The 6,521-nt window shown below is 34.9% G+C and overlaps 1 protein-coding gene across 2 annotated transcripts in view; it reads left to right on the top strand.

Annotated features, from left to right (window-relative positions):
• Positions 1-6,521, top strand: part of LOC111623432 (snRNA-activating protein complex subunit 5-like) — a 21,784-nt gene that overhangs the window by 885 nt on the left and 14,378 nt on the right. The window lies entirely within an intron of this gene.

Below are 6,521 nucleotides of genomic sequence, written 5' to 3'. Positions count from 1 at the left end.
ATACAGTGGAACCCCGGTTAACGAACTTAATCCGTTCCGCGACTCCGTTCGTTAACTGAATTGTTCGTTAACCGAAGCAATTTTTCCCATAGAAATTAATGCAAATGCAGTTAATCCGTTCTAGTGTCCGAAATTTTTGTGATTTTATTTGTAATATACAGTAGATTTTCTTTGATGAAAATGTTGGAAAACGTAGTATCTATCATTACAGCAGCAAACAAGTAAACTTTGTTTAATAAAAAGCATTGTACATACCTTCGTTTGTTGTAGTTGGTGTCAGAAAAGTGGAGATATACGAACCTTAATGCTTAGAAGGAGAATCCCTCCAAAAAAATAACTGGTAACACTTGATCGGAAGATTCTTCGAGTCGAAGTCTCTTTCGGTAAGAAAGCCCACCAGTAGCTAAGCGGTCTTCGTACCCTGAACACGGGGAGTTTGTTCGTGGATTCGCACCTCGCTCAGACGGGCTGGCCACGTGGAGTTTTCCGGGTTTTCTCCACGTCTGTAACACCTAAATAGGGGCCAGTTTTCCTTAAAAACACCTCCTAGAAGGCATTCCCCCTAGGCAGATCGCCTAAGTGTTGTGTTGCCATAACTTAACAAACAAACTAACTCTTTCCGCAAGGAACAAGAAATTGATCTAAAGTTGATTGTCTTAATCTTTTAATCAAAATTTTTCTCAAATGCGATATCACATTGTTGTTTTCTATTGCCACTATGACTTTTTTGTTTCTTGGATGCCATATTGATTAAATATATAAATCACAAAACAGAAAAAATAAGTATAACACAAACACTCGGAAAAGCAATACTTAACTCGCGCATGCCTAACACCAACTAAAATTTGACACAAAATACCGTTACGTTTGTTATCCGAATTTTGTTCGTTATCCGAAACAAAATTTTTGCAAAATAAAAGTTCGTTAACCAGGACGTTCGTTAACCGGGGTTCCACTGTATATAGTTTTAGTGAGTGTGGGAGTTTGCCCCCATCCGGACACGGAGATGCCAGCAATAGCAAGCACCAAAGCGCACAACTATGTGCAAAGCGTGTAGAATGGGTGGTATACTGATGTGTTAAAAACTGATCTTTGGAAGTGAATATCTCTTGAAGGATCAAAAATTCTGAGGGTGGTGCAAAATGAACCCCTCATTCAGAGCTTGAATCTTTATGTATCAGCTGGCATTTTTTTTCCCTACTGCACAAATATCAGGTTTGTTTTTGCTAAGCTGATAATCCTAGAGTTAATAAGATGTTCTAAAAGACAAATAGAAAATAAGGACAATAATACAAATGTTATATATTAATTTCAGTCATTGTTCAATCTTAATCATTAGATGCAATTCAGTGTAAGTGATATAATTTACCATAAGTGCAATGAGGTTGTGGATTATAGTTTTAAATGATGATATTGATCTTGCAGATGCATAAAAAATATCTATTATTTATATTTGATACAAATGGTAAATTCTTCAGTAGCTCTTTTTTGTAGGATAAATAATATATGCACTGTGTAAATTTAGGTAAATATTTTAAGTTTAACGTTATCAGAAGAAACTAATACTTATAAAACTTGGAATTGAACAATTAAACTGCACAAATATGGGATTCACATGGTACATTTTGTATCCAGTTGCATATTAGATTATGTGTTGTTCAGAGGAATGCTTTACTTTAGGCTAGTATTCTAGGATGACAATTAAACCATTTAACAGTTCAACTGGTGTGAATTGGACAGTTATCATGCACAAAAATGAAAGAATAATTTTCAGAATAAACTGCTGAGATAAAAGACAACAGAATCAATTCAAGTATATATTTGAGTGAAATAAATTGATTCTCTGTCAAGACTGCAGAAATTCAACCTCAAACATTCTAACTCTATAATTTGAACAAGGTATAGGGGCAACATTTTCATATAAAGAGTTTCAATTGATCTGTATCAGTGAAGTTTTCCATGAACATTTGATAAAAATGCTTTCTCATTTGAAAATATGACTACAGGTAGCCCTCAGTTTACGCCACAGTTCTGTTCCTACAAAAGCCAACGCAAATCGAATTGGCATAAAATGAACCCATATTTACAGCGAGGTATAAGGTTAGGTTCTACATACGTGAAAAATAAGCAAATAATTTTGTTTATTAATACAATATAATACAAAATACATATATTATAAATTTAATTTTTAAGAATGTATTTTATGATAAAATAAAATGAAATGTTTTTATTAAAAAATATTTTAGTTTCGGATCTCATACATTTTTCAGAAAAAAGGATCCATCTTTAATTGTTTACATTTTTGTTTTCTTTCATTGAGAATTTCGGAATATGGTCAAATATGATGCTCTTTTTTACATTTGCAATTCGCTCCCAATCATTGTCTAACTCACAAAGTTCATCCATCAAACTTTCCATAGTTGAAAGGATATGATAACCCGAAATAGAGCAAACACATACACTGAACCAATATAATGTGTGGTACGATCGACGAAACAAAAAACAAACGTTTTCGAACCTCTTCTAGGTTCTTCCTCAGGTTCCTTTAGCTTTTTAGCTCGTAAATTCGATATTTCAAATAACTTCGTTCTTGCGATCGAACAGTTCTTTTTTAAAAGATGTGTCGCGCATGCCGTTCAAACTAACGACTGCCGTCAACGAAAGACATTAACGAATGTTGTTTAAATAATTTCTTTCTTAAGATCGAACATTTCTTTTAAATTATCCGTCACGCATGCGTGACATGTCCGCTTGCTCGGAAATAACGAGCAGTTAAAGCGTGTTATGTATCAACTCTTGCCAGGCCATCGACAAGATCATCTCCTCTTTAAAATTTATGCACGTGGTTTCGATAGAGGATTTAAAGATGTGCATCGCCTCTAACCACTTGAGATGTTCATTGGGAGGCGCACCGAGGAGGAGATTGGTCCTATTAAAGTCAGCAACTATGCCCGGGTCTGTTGCGTATGTAGCGAGGGCCGTGCTGGTTCTCCCGTGACGAATGTCTGCCTTATGCTCCTGTATTCTGACACCTATGGATCTTTTAGTAGAGCCTATATATATTAAGTCCCTGTCGAATCTGTTATCTCTCAAAGGGACACTATAGACCCCCGGTCTTCTGCTGGGGTTAGGAGGGTCCTTCCCATTCCTTAGGATGTTAAAAATAGTAGGGCACCNGATGCACATCTTTAAATCCTCTATCGAAACCACGTGCATAAATTTTAAAGAGGAGATGATCTTGTCGATGGCCTGGCAAGAGTTGATACATAACACGCTTTAACTGCTCGTTATTTCCGAGCAAGCGGACATGTCACGCATGCGTGACGGATAATTTAAAAGAAATGTTCGATCTTAAGAAAGAAATTATTTAAACAACATTCGTTAATGTCTTTCGTTGACGACAGTCGTTAGTTTGAACGGCATGCGCGACACATCTTTTAAAAAAGAACTGTTCGATCGCAAGAACGAAGTTATTTGAAATATCGAATTTACGAGCTAAAAAGCTAAAGGAACCTGAGGAAGAACCTAGAAGAGGTTCGAAAACGTTTGTTTTATGTTTCGTCGATCGTACCACACATTATATTGGTTCAGTGTACGTGTTTGATATATAAGTGTGGTGAGTTGTGAGTTTTTTATACGAAATAGAGCTTTAGATGAGCAGAGATGCTGGTTGGTCAGCCACTGTAGCGCATATATAAGATCAGTTTGGGCCAAAAAATTGAAGCCAGTTTCGTCTCGCTAAGGAGAGTTAGATATCGTCTGGCTAATGAGAAGTAGATTTTGTCTCACTAATGATAATTTGTGATTGCCGGAAGTGCTACTGCGTCGTAGATATTTTCCTGAGCGAACTGATATAGGATACAAACTATTTGCATTCGTTAGCGCTCTGGATTCAAACGACATTCATTGGACTATTAAGTTTAATAACTTGACTTTTGGGAACCTAAATGTTTAGTATTTTAATATTAATTTAATGCAAATGTATACATACCCAATAATATTAAACAGAAAAAATAAATATATTCGATAAAAAATCTTTGTTTTAATGAATATACAATGCCATGATCAGTAAATATGTCAACACTGAAACGAAAATCAGTCTGGCATAGAGAAAATTGGGGAATTATACTGCAAAACAGTGAATTGTGCAACAGTGTTATTGTGAATCAGCATAAATTGAGCCAGCGTAAACTGAGGGCTACCTGTACTTCAAAAGTCACAAGAGTATGATAAATATTGTAGTGCAAAACCAAGTCTCGCCTCATTCTGCTCACTTGTCAAATAATCTATTTTTGCCAGACAATGGTCAGTTTATCCAATTCTTTTAATTGTATTTATACAGTATTCATTGAGTGTCATATTTGCAAGTTTTGTTTCAGCAATGTCAGGTTAGTTAAAGGTTGTTCAATGACATAATTCATTATTTCTCAATCCTGTGTTTTTCTGTTGTCATGACAACAGAAAAGTATTGTAAACAAAAATATTCAGAATTAAAAGCATTAAATTTTTCAAATATATTAAACACAGACTTAATGGATGAAACTACAGCATTCCCATAATAATTAATAGATTTCCAAATCTTTTGTTTTTCTACAAAAACTTTTAACATAACCAAACTAACATTTCTCATTTTAGAAAATGACACACTGTAGATTGTTACATTTGCAAGGGTGGATTGAAAAGTTTCCAGAATCACCAGTATGAAGTTTTTCTTTTTTTAAATATTTTTCCTGCACTGCATTAGTAAATCTTTTGTATGTATCAACTCCAAATTTCACATCAATCTGGCCAATAGTTAGGTACTCACAAACATTGAAGTGAGATACCCTGAGTGCTTGTTCATACATTGAGAAAAATAAAACTCAAGCTGTTATCAAATTTTTCTGTTTGGAGGGAAAAATCGCAACAGAAATCAAATCCAGGTTGGCCAATGTTCTTGGCAATTCATCACCTTCATTGTCTACAGTAATTTTTTTGATTTCAGAATTGAAGTGTGGCTGCACACACATACAAATGATTAACCACATTCAGGACATCCAGAAACTGCAACTACTTCAGAAATTGTAAATAAAATTCATGACATGGTATTAGAAGATCGTCAAATCAAAGTGCATTAAATTGTGGAAACTGTGGGTATCTTCTACAAATGAGTAATTTATATTCTGCATAAAAAATTTGGTTTAAAGACATTGTCTGCAAGATGGGTGCTGCATTTGCTCAGTCCAGAGCAAAAATGCATTCAATCCTGAATTTCAGCTGAGAGTTTGGAGTTGTTTAAGAGGACTCTTCTGAATTTCAAATGACAATTTGTGACAATGGATGTGACCTGGATTCTCAACTATACACCAGAAACAAATATTGAAGAAACGGTGGACAGTGAGCAGGTTCCAAAGAATGTGAAAACCATTCATTCAGTTGGAAATGTGATAGCATTGGGGTTTTTTTTTTTTGACTCCAGAGGAATTTTGTAATTGACTCTCTCGAAAAATGAAAAACTCACTGGCCAATACTATGTAACACTTTCGGACAAACTCAAAACAGTGATCCAGAAGAAATAACCTGGAATGATCAAGAAAAAGTGCTGTTTTATGACAAGGCACCTGCTCATTCTAGTGCAGTTGTTCAGCAAAAACTGGCAAAAATTAAGTTTGAAATCCTTCTTCATCCACCATATTTTCCAGATTTGGCACCCTCAGACTTCTGCCTGTTCCCAAAACTCAAAACATTCTTAGCTGGAAAGAGATTTTGGTCCAATGAAGTGGTGATCAAGGCTGTAACATTTATTTTGAGGGCCTCACAGAAAATTGCTTCCAAAAGGGAGTTGAAAAGATAAATGTTGGATCAAATGTGTTAAGATTCAAGGGGATCATGTTGAATAACTTGGAAATTGTTTATTTTGTTTTCATTGTCATTCCAGAAACTTTTCAATCCACCTCCTAAGAGTGCAATGTACTGTACAGTAAATGCATTGACTGAAAAAATAATAACTGAGCTTATTGTAATATATTTATTTATTTAAGATAAATTAGTTCAAGAAATTACTGAAAGCATATTTCTAAGTTATTGATGATATTCTATTGATATAGTTTAGTTATGCATTAGATCAAATTTGATTTTGCGACATCATCTTTATACCAATTGGCATGAGATGATTTACTTTTGTTGCTGACTATACATACATGTATATCCATATTGCATGTATAGGGTGTTTTTTTTAGAGGTATACAAATTTAAAATGAAATAAAACACATAAATAATGTTAATGGCCATGGTGTTGGCTTTATTTAAACAGGGACGCACAACCTTTTCTGAAGAAGGGCCAAATTAGGATTAAGTTTACTGACTGGGGGCCGGACCTCCAAGTGATTAATGCGATGGCTGAGATTGGATGCTGGCGGCAATCTTCTTGATGTCTAGCGTAATGGCAGATGTTGAAACAACCAGCAGATTTTCCAAATTCTCGTTGGTTAACCTGTTCCGTGTTTTGCACTTGTTTAAATTCATAAGCGAAAACGCTTGTT

Source organism: Centruroides sculpturatus, unplaced genomic scaffold (assembly GCF_000671375.1).
Source record: "Centruroides sculpturatus isolate CEXI.00-Female unplaced genomic scaffold, Cexi_2.0 scaffold190, whole genome shotgun sequence".
NCBI lineage: Eukaryota > Metazoa > Arthropoda > Arachnida > Scorpiones > Buthidae > Centruroides > Centruroides sculpturatus.
Note: the sequence above shows the minus strand (reverse complement) of the source record. Positions and strands in the feature narration are given on the sequence as shown.